General features: G+C 41.5%; 3 long non-coding RNA genes across 4 annotated transcripts in view; 1 reads left to right on the top strand and 2 right to left on the bottom strand.

The window, feature by feature from the left end:
* Positions 1–939: 939 nt before the first annotated feature.
* Positions 940–8,741, bottom strand: LOC147031109 (uncharacterized). Of its 2 annotated transcripts, none has more exons than XR_015055834.1 (6): positions 8,507–8,741; positions 6,449–6,530; positions 5,034–5,115; positions 4,772–4,855; positions 1,735–1,816; positions 940–1,294 (listed from the first exon to the last, which is right to left on the bottom strand). It is a non-coding gene; the product is annotated as an uncharacterized LOC147031109 (long non-coding RNA). The 2 variants fall into 2 exon arrangements; XR_015055835.1 differs by having other exon boundaries at positions 8,533–8,741.
* Positions 7,489–11,257, top strand: LOC147031108 (uncharacterized). Its single transcript, XR_015055836.1, has 3 exons — positions 7,489–7,904; positions 10,672–10,756; positions 10,863–11,257. It is a non-coding gene; the product is annotated as an uncharacterized LOC147031108 (long non-coding RNA).
* A 77-nt stretch (positions 11,258–11,334) lies between these two features.
* Positions 11,335–15,411, bottom strand: part of LOC147031107 (uncharacterized) — a 12,860-nt gene continuing 8,783 nt past the window's right edge. The window contains exons 2-3 of the long non-coding RNA XR_015056662.1: positions 13,532–13,641; positions 11,335–12,417 (exon numbers count right to left, since the gene is read on the bottom strand). This is a non-coding gene — a long non-coding RNA (uncharacterized LOC147031107). The remainder of the gene's footprint in view (positions 12,418–13,531; positions 13,642–15,411) is intronic.

The raw sequence follows: 15,411 nt of genomic DNA, 5'->3' as shown, positions 1-15,411 counted from the left end.
ACCAGAAGGGCAAGGATACGGTCAATCGTTGACCTCTGGTGTAAAGCCTGACTGCTCTGGACGCACACTGGTGGAAGCAAACATGCTGAGCCAAACGCAGCAAGTACTCGTGGGCTGCCTTTTCTTTGTTAAAATTACATCCAGTAATAGCAAACCTGTTAACACCAGTTGCCACGATCGAGTGGTAGTTAGTGGTCTGTGTTGTGGTCCCAGTAACCTTAGTTCGAATCCCAATCATGGCAGGGTGCTGGAGGAGCTTTGGAGACAAACATCGTGTTGATATAAACCGATTTCAACCGCTATATACCTCCCACTTGATACTTACTATCCATATCTGATTTTGACCACTCTATCCATGCCTTAAGTCCCTATATATACACAATTTAAACCCCACACCCGCCTGGAGACCCGATTATCGAGACGATTTCAACAGCCACACCCCGCCGAGAGTCCTGACATACCCACAATTTGAACTGCTCTATCCATACCATGCCTCGGGTCCCCATAAATATATTTCCAACCACAAATGATACAACGATATTCTTCTCTTTTGTGTGATTTTCTTTTTTTGTGTACAATGTCGAGGCTCATATGTAAGCTAACAAACGGTACGGATAACAAAGGGAGCAGGAGACAAGAGGGGCGGCAGAGGGAAGCACAAAACAGTGGGGAACAGAGACGATAGGAGATTTATGGAAGAGAGAGGGATGGGGCTGGGTAGGTGGGTTAAACAAGATGGACACTACAGGTACTTTCAGGAAGGAAAACAGGGAATTTGAACGAGGTGGGTTTGGGGTGGATTAATGAGGGTAGAAAAGATCATGGTTTTGGATGGGGGAAAATAGGAGATTGTGGTGAACAGCTGTTTTGAAGAATTGAAGGGAAGAATGGGATAGAAGAGTGTGTGCGCTTCATCCAGAGGCGGGAAAGAAGAGGTGGTGTGCACAAAACGTCATGAGTTTCTGTTATTATATCAACCAAATGGTATCGTTGTATCGTTTGTGGTTCTCAATATATTAACAACCAAAGTTATCTTGATATTTTTGAAACACACTTTATGTTTTAAATTTCAACCTGATCAGACGCATCTGCCAGAAATATTCCATTTTTTGTTTATGATGTCATAACTGCCTCCATTGTGACGTCACAATTGGATATGCAGCACGCTGTATCAGATCAATTTGACAAAAACAGAAGAGTTGGGTCACACCAAGTCCTTCTCAAGACTGCACGAGGTAAGGTGTTCGATGAACTCTCTCGTTCACAAATGTTCTTCATGTTCTTCCAACCGAACCTGGAAGAAGAATGAACCCACACGTGGGGTTTTGGTTTATTTATTTTTACGATTTTTAAACATCATGTCAATCCAGTCACGTGAACTTCCCCCACCGGTGATGAAATCTTCCTTTTCACATCATATTTGAATGTTCGTTCACCATGGAAAGGTATTTACCAAGTATTTACATTGCAATGTAAACGATATTATGGTATTCATGATATTTTGTTCATCAGGAGGATTTGTGGGACTTATACTGAAGCCTTTGTTTGGATGACAACACCTCCTAGGACAGGTGAAAGGAAATCCAAATGTCTAATTACAGAACCAGCAGCATCTTTTTCATCAATTGGAAGAAACGATGAGAGGGATTTGAATTACCTTCCACAAAGAGGAAGGTTTTAATTCCTTTTCTTCTTTATTAAAATTACATCCAGTAATAGCAAACCTGTTCATACCAGTTGCCACGATCCAGTCGTTGTTAGTGATCTGTGTTGTGGTCGCAGTAAACTCGGTTCGAATCCCAATCATGGCAGGGTGCTGGAGGAGTTCGGGACATAAACATCGTGTTGATATAAACCGATTTCAACCGCTATATACCTCCCACCTGATACTAACTATCCATATCCGATTTTAACCGCTCAACGCACGCCTAGAGTTCTGATTTGCACAATTTGAATCCCTAATCCTCGTATGGAGTTCCGATATAAACACGATTTGAACCCCGACACCCCACCTAGAGTTCCTATATACACACAATTTGAACCCCTACTCCCCGCATGAAGTTCCAATATTTCCACGATTTGAACCCCTACACCCCACCTCGAGTTCCGATTTGCACAATTTGAATCCCTACTCCTCGTATGGAGTTCCGATATAAACACGATTTGAACCCCGACACCCCACCTAGAGTTCCTATATACACACAATTTGAATCCCTACTCCCCGCATGGAGTTCCTATATTTCCACGATTTGAACAACTACAGCCAGCCTAGAGTTCCGAGATAAACACGATTTGAACCCAGTTACCCGCCTTGAGTTCCCATATACACACAATTTGAACCCCTACTCCCCGCATGGAGTTCCTATATTTCCACGATTTGAACCCCCACTCCCCACCGAGAGTTCCTATATATACACGATTTGAACCTCTACACCCCGCATGGAGTTCCGATATAAACACGATTTGAACCCAGAGACCCCGCCTGGAGTTCCTATATACACACACAAGTTGAACACCTACTCCCCGCATGGAGTTCCTCTATTTCCACGATTTGAATCCCAACACCCCACCTTGAGTTCCTATATACACACAATTTGAACCCCGACTCCCGGCATGGAGTTCCTATATTTCCACAATTTGAACTCCAACACCCCGCCTGGAGTTCCTATATACACAAAATTTGAACCCCTACACCCCGAATGGAGTTCGTATATTTCCACAATTTGAACCCCTACTCCTCACCGAGAGTTCCTATATATACACGATTTGAACCCAGTTACCCGCCTTGAGTTCCTATACACAAAGAATTTGAACCCCTACACCCCGCATGGAGTTCCTATATACACACAATTTGAACCCCTTCACCCCGCATGGAGTTTCTATATTTCCATGATTTGAACCCTGAGACCCCGCCTGGAGTTCCTATATTCACACAATTTGAACCCCTACACCCCACGTGGAGTTCCTATATTTCCACGATTTGAACCCCGACTCCTCATCGAGAGTTCCTATATATACACGATTTGAACCACTACACCCAGCATGGAGTTCCTATATTTCCACAATTTGAACCCCGACTCCCCACCTAGAGTTCCGATATACACACAATTTGAACCCCTACACCCCACATGGAGTTCCTATATTTCCACAATTTGAACCCCTACTCGCCACCTAGAGTTCCTATATATACACGATTTGAACCCAGTTACTCGCCTTGAGTTCCTCTATACACACAATTTGAACTCCCTACTCCCCGCATGGAGTTCCTATATTTCCACAATTTGAACCCCTACTCCCCACCTAGAGTTCCTATATATATGTATACACGATTTGAACCCAGTTACTCGCCTTGAGTTCCTCTATACACACAATTTGAACCCTGGACCCCGCATGGAGTTCCTATACACACACAATTTGAACTCCCTACTCCCCGCATGGAGTTCCTATATTTCCACAATTTGAACCCCTACTCCCCACCTAGAGTTCCTATATATATGTATACACGATTTGAACCCAGTTACTCGCCTTGAGTTCCTCTATACACACAATTTGAACCCTGGACCCCGCATGGAGTTCCTATACACACACAATTTGAACTCCCTACTCCCCGCATGGAGTTCCTATATTTCCACAATTTGAACCCCTACTCCCCACCTAGAGTTCCTATATATATGTATACACGATTTGAACCCAGTTACCCTGCCTTGAGTTCCGAAATACACACAATTCGAACACCTACACCCCGCATGGAGTTCCTATATTTCCACCCATTTGAACCCCGAGACCCCACCTGGAGTTCCTATATTCACACAATTTGAACCCCTACGCCCCACCTGGAGTTCCTATATTCACACAATTTGAACCCCAACGCCCCTCCTGGAGTTCCTATATTCACACAATTTGAACCCCTACACCCCACCTGGAGTTCCTATATTTCCACGATTTGAACCCCCTACTCGCTGCCTAGAGTTCCTATATATACACGATTTGAACTCCTATACCCCACCTCAAGTCCCGACATACACACCATTTGAATTACTATAACCACGCCAAGAGTCCCCACAAATACACAATTTGAACCACAAATGATGCAACGATATTGTTCTCTTTTGTGTGATTTTATTTTTGTTTGCAATGTCGAGGCTCGTATGTAAGCTAACACACGGTATGGATAACAAAGGGAGCAGGAGACAAAAGGGGAGGGAGAGGCAAGCACAAAACAGTGGGGAACAGAGACAATAGGAGATTTGTGGAAGGGAGAGGGATGGGGCTGGGTTAGTGGGGTAAACAAGATGGACACCACAGGGACTTTCAGGAAGGAAAACGGAATTTGACGGAGGTGGGTTTGGGGTGGATAATGGGGGTAGAAAAGATCATGGTTTTGAATGGGGGGGAAAATAAGAGATGGTGGTGAAAAGCTGTTTTGAAGATCTGGAGGGAAGAATGGGATAGAAGAGTGTGTGTGTGTGTGTTTCATCCAGAGGCGGGAAAGAAGAGGTGGTGTGCACAAAACGTTATAAGTTTCTGTGTCATATAAACCAAATGGTATAGTTGTATCATTTGTGGTTCTCAAAATATTAACAACGAAAGTTATCTTGGTATTTTTGAAACACACTATATGTTTTAAATTTCAACCTGATCAGACGCATCTGCCAGAAATATTCCATGTTTTGTTTATGATGTCATAACTTCCGCCATTGTGACGTCACAATTGCATATGCAGCACACTGCATCAGATCAGTTTGACAAAAACAGAAGAGTTGGGTCACACCAAGTCCTTCTCAAGACTGCGCCAGGTAAGGTGTTCGATGAACTCTCTCATTCACAAATGTTCTTCATGTTCTTCCAACCGAACCTGGAAGAAGAATGAACCCACACTTGGGGTTTTGGTTTAAGAAATTGTAATCAATTGTAATCAAATCAATTGTAAGAAACGATGAGAGGGATTTGAATTACCTTCCACAAAGAGGAAAATTTTAATTCTATTCCTTCTTTATTAAAATGACATCCAGTAATAGCAAACCTGTTCGTACCATTTGCCACGATCCAGTCGTTGTTAGTGATCTGTGTTGTGGTCGCAGTAAACTCGGTTCGAATCCCAATCATGGCAGGGTGCTGGAGGAGTTTGGGAAACAAACATCGTGTTGATATAAACCGATTTCAACCGCTATATACCTCCCACCTGATACTAACTATCCATATACGATTTTAACCGGTCTATCCGTGCCTTGAATCACAATACATATACGATTTGAACCCAGATACCCCACCTGGAGTCCCCATCGATACACACGATTTGAACTGCTGTGTCAATGTCTAGGGTCTCGATATACACACACGATTTGAACCGCTGTACCCACGTCAAGAGTCCATATATATATATATATATATATATATATATATATATATATATATATATATATATATATATATATATATATATATATATATATATATATATATATATATATATATATATATATATATATATATACATATACATATACATATATATATATATATATATATATATATATATATATATATATATATATATATATATACATATACATATATATATATATATATATATATATATATGTATATATATATATATATATATATATATATATATATATATATATATATATATATATATATATATACATATATATATATATATATATATATAGAACCACAAATTATACAACGTTATTCTTCGCCTTTGTTTTATTTCCGTTATCCGTTTCGATGGTATTTTTGAAACACACTGTATGTTTTAAATTTCAACCTGATCGGACGCATCAGCCAGAAATATTCCATTGTTTATGATGTCATAAGTCCCTCCATTGTGACGTCATAATTACAAATGGAGCACGCTGCATCAGATCAGTTTGATGAAAAATCGAAGAGTTGGTTCACACCAAGTCCTTCTCAAGACTGCGCGAGGTAAGGTGTTCGATGAACTCTCTCATTCACAAATGTTCTTCATGTTCTTCCAACCGAACCTGGAAGAAGAATGAACCCACACTTGGGGTTTTGGTTTATTTATTTTTTCGATTTTTAAACATCATGTCAATCCGGTCACGTGAACTTCCCCCACCGGTGATGAAATCTTCCTTTTCACATCATATTTGAATGTTCGTTCACCATGGAAAGGTATTTACCAAGTATTTACATTGCAATGTAAACGATATTATGGTATTCATGATATTTTGTTCATCAGGAGGATTTGTGGGACTTTTACTGAAGCCTTTGTTTGGATGACAACACCTCCCAGGACAGGTGAAAGGAAATCCAAATGTCTAATCACAGAACCAGCAGCATCTTTTTTATCAATTGTAAGAAACGATGAGAGGGATTTGAATTACCTTCCACAAAGAGGAAAATTTTAATTCTATTCCTTCTTTATTAAAATTACATCCAGTAATAGCAAACCTGTTCGCACCATTTGCCATGATCCAGTCGTTGTTAGTGATCTGTGTTGTGGTCGCAGTAAACTCGGTTCGAATCCCAATCATGGCAGGGTGCTGGAGGAGTTTGGGAAACAAACATCGTGTTGATATAAACCGATTTCAACCGCTATATACCTCCCACCTGATACTAACTATCCATATCCGATTTTAACCGGTCTATCCATGCCTTGAATCACAATACATATACGATTTGAACCCAGATACCCCACCTGGAGTCCCCATCGATACACACGATTTGAACTGCTCTGTCAATGTCTAGGGTCTCGATATACACACACGATTTGAACTGCTGTACCCACGTCAAGAGTCCATATATATATATATATATATATATATATATATATATATATATATATATATATATATATATATATATATATATATATATATATATATATATATATATATATATATATATATATATATATATATATATATATATATATATATATATATATATATATATATATATATATATACATAGCCTGGTGTTGGCGCAGTGGTTATGGCAGTGGCTTGGGATCCAAAAGGTCCTGAGTTCAAGCCCCGTTGGGCCACTGAATTAATACACCAGGGGGTTGACTCAGCCTGTCATCCTTCCGAGGTCGGCGAAATGAGTACCAGTGTACTGGGCCGGTGTATACCCCGGTTAAAATAGGTGTACCATATCCCTGTGTCGCAAGAGGCGACCAGGGTTGCGTCAGGAAGGGCATCCGGCGTAAAACATGTGCCAAATCACTATGCGGATCATACGGATGATCCGCTGTGGCGACCCCTAATGGGAGCAGCCGAAAGAAGAAGAAGAAGATCTATATATATATATATATATATATAGAACCACAAATTATACAACGTTATTCTTCGTTTTTGCTTTATTTACGTTATCCGTTTCGATGGTATTTTTGAAACACACTGTATGTTTTAAATTTCAACCTGATCGGACGCATCAACCAGAAATATTCCATTGTTTATGATGTCATAAGTGCCTCCATTGTGACGTCATAATTGCAAACGTAGCACGCTGCGTCAGATCAGTTTGATGAAAAATCGAAGAGTTGGTTCACACCAAGTCCTTCTCAAGACTGCGCCAGGTAAGGTGTTCGATGAACTCTCTCATTCACAAATGTTCTTCATGTTCTTCCTACCGAACCTGGAAGAAGAATGAACCCACACTTGGGGTTTTGGTTTATTTATTTTTTCGATTTTTAAACATCATGTCAATCCGGTCACATGAACTTCCCCCACCGGTGATGAAATCTTCCTTTTCACATCATATTTGAATGTTCGTTCTCCATGGAAAGATATTTATCAAGTATCCACATTGCAATGTAGATGATATTCTGGTATTCATGATATATCTTTCTTCAGGAGCATTTGTGGGACTTTTTTCTGAAGCCTTTGTTTGGATGACAACACTGCCTATAACAGGTAAGGTGGTGGGTGGTCCGAGGCGATGTCAAACCTATCCCTTGTAAGCCAAGCCTTATGCCCAATGTCATGAAGGAAAGGGTGAGATCAAGGTCTACCTTGGTGAGGTATGCGCTCCACCGAGTGCCGTTCTACTTGATGATAAATTCCTTTCCATCTACACGCTGTAACCCACAAACACATCCTCTGCAGTTTAAAAAAAAAAGAAATAATATCTGAAACCAATCAACAATTTCAGAGAGAGAGAGAGAGAGAGAGAGAGAGAGAGAGAAAGAGAGAGAGAGAGAGAGAGAGAGAGAGAGAGAGAGAGAGAGACAGAGAGAGAGAGAGAGAGACAGAGAGACAGAGAGAGAGACAGAGAGACAGAGAGACAGAGAGACAGAGAGACAGAGAGACAGAGAGACAGAGAGACAGAGAGACAGAGAGACAGAGAGACAGAGAGAGGAAATCGAGCTGAAGTGCAATTCCCATAAGTTTCATTTCAAACAAATATAACCTTTGATATTAATTGATAAAAACAATCACATGTGCAGAGATGGAAACACACCGAGGAGTTTGTTATCACGTCCTACGGATACAGTATTTATACAAACGTTTTTCACCATAGCCTTGAACTGGGAAAACAAACATGGCGAATGGGAAGAGAGCGACGACATGGAGAGCCGGTCAGCATCCAGAGAGTGATGAAGGGTTGTTGGTCTCTTCTCCCGTTGTGGATTCATATTGGTTCCTCGTCGTGGCTTCATCTGTTGTATAATGTGTTCAAAAACATCCGTTATCATCAGAAAACTCATCAGGATAACAACCATGTCGATGTGGTCACTCGACCAAGGTGAAACTGCAGTAATCGGTGAATAAATGACAATCATAAAACACGACACCTGTTCAACTTGTTACCAAGTAAACACTTTATACCTGACATTACTCATCTTAGAAAAAGCTCTCCTTCACCATCAGTACTTCGCAGTTGGAACTCCAAAAGGGAAGGTACAAGGCCAAGAGAAGCTGTTGCCACTTTCAGGGAAATTACGAACAAAGATGGTTTCTTATGGTGATTGGTGAAGAACGTTCATAGAGCGTGACAAGCTTGGTGTTGACTTCGTGGTTAGGGAGGCTGTCTTGAGATCTTATGATCCTGAGTTCAAGCCCCGTTGGCCACTGAATTAACACCAGGTGGGGTTGACTCAGCCTGTCATCCTTCCGAGGTTGATGAAATGAGTACCAGTGTGTACTGGTATTGGACCCCAACAAAATGATAGCTACCCGGCAGCCAAGCTGCCGTACGTCAGAAGAAGAATAAGAAGACAGAGCATGATCAGTGGGTGGTATGATTAGCGAGTTCAATGTTACCAGTGGTGTGCTCAAGAGCACAGAGAGGACCTGCTCTCCCCAAGTTCCATCTTCTCTTGGACCAGATTGGAGCAATCAGGAACCAGTATCAATCAAGTTAATCCCCCGTTACACCAAAAGGAGGCACAGCAAGCAGCGGGAGTTTTCAGGACAAGAATCAAGTCGAGGTTCCAGCCCTCCTTGGTTTCTCTCTTTAACCTTTTCCCGACAGGAGGTACGGATGTCTGCCCGCGTTCTGGCCATGCCATAAAATTCCCGAAAGAGGATATACAAAACCCATAGTGTGGTTTCTTCGGTTCTCTCTCATCCAAAGAGTCACGTGACCCAATAATTAAACAATAAAGGGGGAGTTATAAATAGGGAGTAATATAAAAATAATACAAAGCCTAGAATGGTTATCATATTATGGTACATGGCATTTAATGGAGGAAAGAAGGCTGCTGAAGGAGAAGTTGCAAACTATTAAATCACAAAGGTTTCACAAACAGACACAAGAAGCCTATAAGATCAAGGATAAAGAAATGCAAGAAAAGACAAGAGGTTCTTCTTGGAAGAGTTAGCTAGGGAAGCTGAACGTGCTGAAACACTGGATGGGATGAGTACTGTCCATAAGATCACCAAATGGCTGTGTGGTAACAAGTTGAAACAAACGGTCTCTATAAAAGGTGAGAATGGGAGTGTTTTCATGTTGCAACAGGAGCAAGCAGCAAGATGGGTTGAACACTTTAAAGAAGTGCTTAACCATCCTCAACCAAATGACCCAGGTGACCCACTACCAAGTGAAGAAGTGCTCGGCATTGACTGTGAGTCAATCTAATAAAGCGGAGGTCGTAACCACCATCAAAGCGATGCTGAAAGGTAAAGCCCCTGGTCCAGACTCCATCCATGCAGAGATGCTGAAAGGTAAAGCCCCTGGTCCAGACTCCATCCATGCAAAGATGCTGAAAGCTGACATAGCAGCAAACGTTTTGACTGATCGCTTTAATATAATTTGAGTAAAGGAGGTTATACCAGGTGATTCGACAAAGGGCCTCATTGTCTTTTGGGTCCTCGGTGTCTTTCGGGTCTTCCTCGTCTTAATGGGTGTTGGGGTTATAAATAGTCCATTTGCCATTCGGCTAACCGAGAAATTCTTACTAGTCCAGTCGAAGGTGTTTTTTGCTGAATCACATTATTCGTGTGGACACACTTAAAAATTCAGCTTGGTTGCCAGTCCGGCAACTTCGGGGGAACTCAGCCTTTGAGTGGGGGCTGCTTGGAGCTTCAAAAAATAATGATAAAAATCACAATTGAATATCTTCACTCCTTCATTTTTGGGGAGTAGATGTGGGCATTTCTCTGACAAGCAGTTGTTTTAAGACTTGTTAATTCAGATAATGTAATAATAATGCGTGGTGATCTTTGCATTTCGTTCCAGGAATCCAGGCTGCCGTGTTCATCCTCAATTAAAGAGACACCCTTTGCCAAGCGACGCCATCTTCTATGATCAGTGACATAAAGAGGTCAGTTGCTCATTTTCATTGAAGAACTAAGTCAATCATTCATGGAGAAAGCATTTATTTGAATTTAACATTTACTGCAGAAAATGTATCATCCATTGTTTTTAAGGACGTGAAAACGGCGACCAACACATGTATGCTGCTGCTGCCATGCAGTGGGAGAAGTGATGAATTGCAGACGTTCAAAGTCTCTGCAATCAAACAGCTGATCTATCTTGTGCAGTACAGAGATGAACTCTGCACTAAATTCCAGGAGCTACTCAAAACATATGGTGATGAGGCAACAATTGATCCTCATCAGTCATGTTATTGTTCATACACTTCCAAAGATAAAATGAAGAGAAAAAGTGCTCGGTCTGAAATCAAAAGTGAACTCCCTGTCCGTAGGAGTTGACATGGATAAGGAAGGGACCAATGTCCATGTCGATGTTATATATGCTACACTGACATGGATAAGGGAGAGAGCAATGTCTGTGTAGATGTTATATACTCCAGAGAGAGAGAGAGAGAGAGAGAGAGAGAGAGAGAGAGAGAGAGAGAGAGAGAGAGAGAGAGAGAGAGAGAGAGAGAGAGAGAGAGAGAGAGAGAGAGATGATATACTTTCATCATATACAAGAGATCCCGAGTTCTTATGAATGTTTAATTATTTATTTTTAATCAAAACGAATCGAAATCTGAACGTGAATCATAAACATTCTGAAATAATAAACAATTACATAACTTATTCAAACCAATTCATGTTATCCACTGATCCTATTATAAGAAAACATCCTGATTTGATTTTCTTTTTGTGGTTAGACTTGTGTGCAAGGGTAGTAAACACCCAGTGGACTTTGAAGATGGGGGTCATCAATCTGTGTTTACAGAAGTTGAAGACATGGAGAATGTTGACGAAAACATCACAGGCAGAACAAAGAACAGACAAATGTATGTGTGATAGACACCTAAGTGGATGTGAATGTTCTCCAATGAAATCAGACAAAAGAGATTATAATCCTCCATGCAACTGATGATCTTAAATTCAATCTGAACATTTACAGGGAACCAGAAATTAACTTTAAATTTCCAACCAACCTTTACAAGGACAAGTGCAAATCACCTGGATACATGAAAATATTCTGTTGCCATGACTGGTTCAAAATGTGTGATTTCAAATCATATTCGAAAGCAGACGATGGTCTTTATTGCCTTGCCTGTCGTCTTTTCCCAGACGCTGCACACCGCCGCCGAAAGAAATTGATAAGTGAACCTTTCCAAAATTGGAAAGATGCTGTTGTTGACCTCAAATTTATTTGACGTCATATGCAATTTTTGTTGTTGATTGACGGAAAGATACATTCGACGTGCAACTATTATTGGATGTACATGTCTAAACTAAAAGCATATCAAGAAACACACAACAATCCATCAAAACGGATCAATGCAACGTTCTCCTGTGAAGCTGCAGCCAACATTGTAAAAAACAGAAAGATAATAATATCTATCGTTAAATCGTTGGAGTTTTGTGGCAGGCAGGGCATTACACTTAAGACACACAGCGATGATGATGGTGGAATATGCAGCAACTTCACCGAGGGAAACTTTAAAGAGCTGCTGTAATTCCAGGTGGATGCCGGAGATGACGTCTTGGAGCAACATCGAAAGAGTTGTCCTACGAATGCCACCTACACATTTAAAACATTTCAGAATGAACCCCTGCTCTGTATAAAACAGTTCATCCAGGAAAAAAATAGTAGCCGAAGTAAAGTATCAGGCAAAAGATTGGCAGATGGAATTTTACCTGAGCAAGTGTAAGGTGTTGGGGATGGGAAAGAATAATGAAAATAGAGATTACAGGATGCAAGGGGTAATTATGGAGTGTGTCACACAGGAGAAGGATCTGGGGGTGGTAATAGATATGGGAGGTAAGCAGGCAGCACACAGTGCGAGGCAGCTATAGGGAGAGCAAATTGGGTTTTAGGTTGTATCCGAAGGGGGATCATTAATTTTATAAATCAAAAGAGGTAGTGTTAACCTTGGATAGGAATTTAGTGAAGGTCACATCTAGAATATTGTGTGCAGTTTTGGTCACCGCAACTCAGGATGGACGTAGATGCCATAGAGAGGGTTCAGTGCAGGGCAACTAAATTGATTCCGGGCCGAGCTAGACTTAGCTATGAGAAGCGGCTGAAGGAGACAGGGCTTTATACACAAGAAAGAAGGTGGTTACGAGGAGATATGATAGAGATGTTTAAGATAATGAAAGGTACAGATAATATATGTGCAGATGAATTATTCAACAGAATAGAGAGTGATAGGACCAGGGGCCATAGCCTGAGAGTAAAGAAGAGGAGAGTTAAGATGGTAGAAAGTAGTTAATGCATGGAATGGTCTCCCTGGAAAGGTGGTGGCAGCAGAAACAGTAGATAATTTATATTAGATGGGCACCTGGAAGTTATGGAGATAGAGGGGGATAGGGATGTTGGCAGGACCTTTCGGTAGTTTGAGCATTGATGGGTGATTGTGTGCATGTGTACGGAGTGCTGTTGGTGAGGGGTCTTGTAAAGGGGTGGTGTGTGGTTGATGTTGTGTGTTTTAAAACCAAGCGCAAACCAAGGAGAAGAAAAAAATATAAAAACTACAAAAACTTAATAAATAAATAAATAAATAAATAATTTAAAAAAAACCCAACAAAAACACAATAAAAAATATACATTTAGCATTTTTTTTCTTTGGATCTTGTGTTCATAAATGAGTGTGTTGATATCGTGCAGGCATGATGGGCTGAATGGCCTCCACCTGTGTCTGATTTCCTTGTACAATGCTGGACACACTGAAGCAACTCGACATCTTGAAATGCTTGCCAAAAAGAAGCAGACGACTTGAGGAAGCGATCAGGGATGTGAATTCTGAAAGGGACGAAACTGAACATATTGGGAAGTCTAAATTAAAATTGTTCTGCAAAACCAGGTAGATTTATGAGATCACCACATCACAGGTATTCGATGAAATGTATGAGCCCCTTCTCGCTTGCTTTGAAGGCACCAGCTCCCAAGAATGTGGATTGGATGGGAAAGCCATTGCTGAAACATATCGCAGATTCAAGATTCAATATATCCTTCCAGACTGTTGTTCATTTTTTTTTTGGGGGGGGGAATAAACAGTATGATTGGATTGAGTAAGAAGCTCCAGGGATCCATGCTGGATATTATGCAGAGTTACACGACGGTGGAACATGTCAAAGGAACCAAATCATCTGAAAGGGAAAACGATCATGATTATGATTGTGTAGAGATGTAGAGATGGCAACGCAAATGGCAGAGGTGGCAAACGTCACACATCATTAGTTCCACCTCGGTGTTGTGGAAGGCTAACTCAAAGAAATAATATACCTGCAGACGCACCAAAAGAGTAATTCAGGCTTGCCATTTTTATTCCTTTCCTCGACTCGAAAATCCAGCGGTTTAGCATGCGGTTTGGTAGTTTGGCCAAGTAGGTGATAAGAGCCATGAGTTTGATTCCTTCACAGTTTAAATTACCGGATCAGCAATCTTTAAACACTATCCTGAGTTACGAGAAGGAGGGCATGCCTATGCTATCCACATTCGAGCGCAAGAGTTGGTGTTATGGCGCCGTACGTGGGACAGCCAAGACAGCAAACCTGATGACATCTCAACAACCCTTGAAGACACTCAAGTGTGCCCACTGATGGACCCAAATATCACCAAAACCCGAAATTTATTGCTCCAAACATTTATTTTATTTTTTGTATGCACTGTCGAGGCTCATATGAGAGCTAACACAGAGAATGTACAACAAGGGGAGCAGGAGATCAGAGGGGCAAGAGAGGAAAGGAAAAAAAACAGTCTGGAACAGAGACACGAGGAGATCTGCAGAAGGGAGAGGGATGGAGTGGGGTACAAGGGGTAAACAAGATGGACACTACAGGGACTTTCAGGAAGGAAAGCAGGGAATTTGAAGGAGGTGGGCTTGGGTGGATGAGCGGGGGTAGAAAGATCATGGTTTTGGATGGGGGATGGTGGTGTACATAAGAGATGGTGGTGAACAGCTGTTTTGAAGACCTGGAGGGAAGAGTGGGATTGAAGAGAGTGTGGGAGTTTGTTCCAAAGGTTGGAAAAAAAGAGGAATGAAAGAGTGAAGCTGAGCAGTGATTCTTGATTTTGGGAGTTTTACCAGAAGGGGGTTGCTGGCAGACCTTGAGCACCCTGTGGAAATATGGGGGGGGGGCATCTCAGACAGAGCAAGGGGGACAGGCCAGAGGGGAGACGGTAGAAGAGAAAAAGACCACTGACCTGCCTGTGGTGAGAGAGTGAGAGACCCAAAGACTCAGTCTCATCGCGGGAGATCCAAATGATCCTAAATGCCTTCATTTACACAGCGTGAAGCCGAGAAAGGTGGGAGGCGGGAGCACCAGCCCATAGGGGAGAGCAGTACTCCATGAGGCTGCGGACGAAAGCTTTGTATGTAGTCAGAAGCTCAGGTGGGCTGAGGAAGGATTTTTCACGACAGAGGTTGCCCAGTCGGCGATTGGCTTTGGAGGTCAGCTTGGAAATGTGGTTTTCCCAGGAAAGATCATGGCACATAGTGAGACCCATAGTCTTGATTGAAAGGACTTCTTCAAGAGGATTGTTGAGAAAGTAAATGGGGGGTTTTGGAGA

Source organism: Eptatretus burgeri, chromosome 3 (genome assembly GCF_056783735.1).
Source record: "Eptatretus burgeri isolate ZD-2024b chromosome 3, Ebu_testis_v1, whole genome shotgun sequence".
Lineage (NCBI taxonomy): Eukaryota > Metazoa > Chordata > Myxini > Myxiniformes > Myxinidae > Eptatretus > Eptatretus burgeri.
Note: the sequence above shows the minus strand (reverse complement) of the source record. Positions and strands in the feature narration are given on the sequence as shown.